Genomic DNA, 1,190 nt, shown 5'->3' on the forward strand with positions numbered 1-1,190 from the left:
CTTATGCGGTTTCACATTAAATCTGTTTGTACTTAGACATGCATGGCTTAACCTTTGAGACAAGCGTATATTACTGGTAGGATCAACCAGAATTCTCGTCGTCGTATATAGTGAGTGACACAGCAGAGTATGTATGTATTTCTCCTATTAGGGGGGTGAACGCCGCGCCGGGCATTCAGACCTCTTTGGGATAGAACATTTTGCTCAGGCATCAGGCTCTCTCTAGGCCTACGAGCGAGCGAGTGTGTGCGCGAAGCACCCCTCGTGACTACATCGTCCAACCTCACCACAACGTTTGACCTGTGTTAAAAGTCGTTCCCATCATCGTGCAGCAGCAATACAATGGCAAAAGATTTCCATTATCATTCTCTCTCTACACCCGCCCCGGAAGGGGGTGTTTTGTGTTCTGTCCTAATACCTGCTACGGGCGCTATCCTTCCATCATAGCGTGGTAGCCGTATGACATGCATGCAAGTCGAACCTCACACCTCTTTCAAATTTCTCTCAGCGCGACGACGACCGCGACCGGGTAGTAAGTAAGCAAGCTCTTGAGCTCTATTCGTCGTGTACGGCTTTTCCACTCGAAGCTCAGCTCATACTACCCTCCCTATAGGTACTTTTTGGTCCAAAAGTAGCCCCGGCAATCCGGCGAGAGGAAGCAGTTTGGCCGACGAGCCCACTCTGCGGCTCAACTCAGCCAATTGTACCATCCACTCTGCGGCTCAACTCAGTCAGTTGTACCAAAGCATGAATCTGAAAAAAATGCACATTAGGCCGTAGGGAAATACAGCCGGGGTCTTGCCAAGCCATCTCACCCATGCCAGAGCTGATTCCATCGGCCTATACTGGTCTCAGGCCGAGGACACACTCCACTCTGCGGCTCAACTCAGCCAATTGTACCATCCACTCTGCGGCTCAACTCAGTCAGTTGTACCAAAGCATGAATCTGAAAAAAATGCACATTAGGCCGTAGGGAAATACAGCCGGGGTCTTGCCAAGCCATCTCACCCATGCCAGAGCTGATTCCATCGGCCTATACTGGTCTCAGGCCGAGGACACACTCCACTCTGCGGCTCAACTCAGCCAATTGTACCATCCACTCTGCGGCTCAACTCAGTCAGTTGTACCAAAGCATGAATCTGAAAAAAATGCACATTAGGCCGTAGGGAAATACAGCTGCGGTCCCGCCA

The sequence above is a fragment of the Ochlerotatus camptorhynchus genome, unplaced genomic scaffold (genome assembly GCF_037179485.1).
Source record: "Ochlerotatus camptorhynchus isolate MF236.1 unplaced genomic scaffold, CSIRO-AGI_Acam_v1.1 ptg000588l, whole genome shotgun sequence".
Classification (NCBI taxonomy): Eukaryota; Metazoa; Arthropoda; class Insecta; order Diptera; family Culicidae; genus Ochlerotatus; species Ochlerotatus camptorhynchus.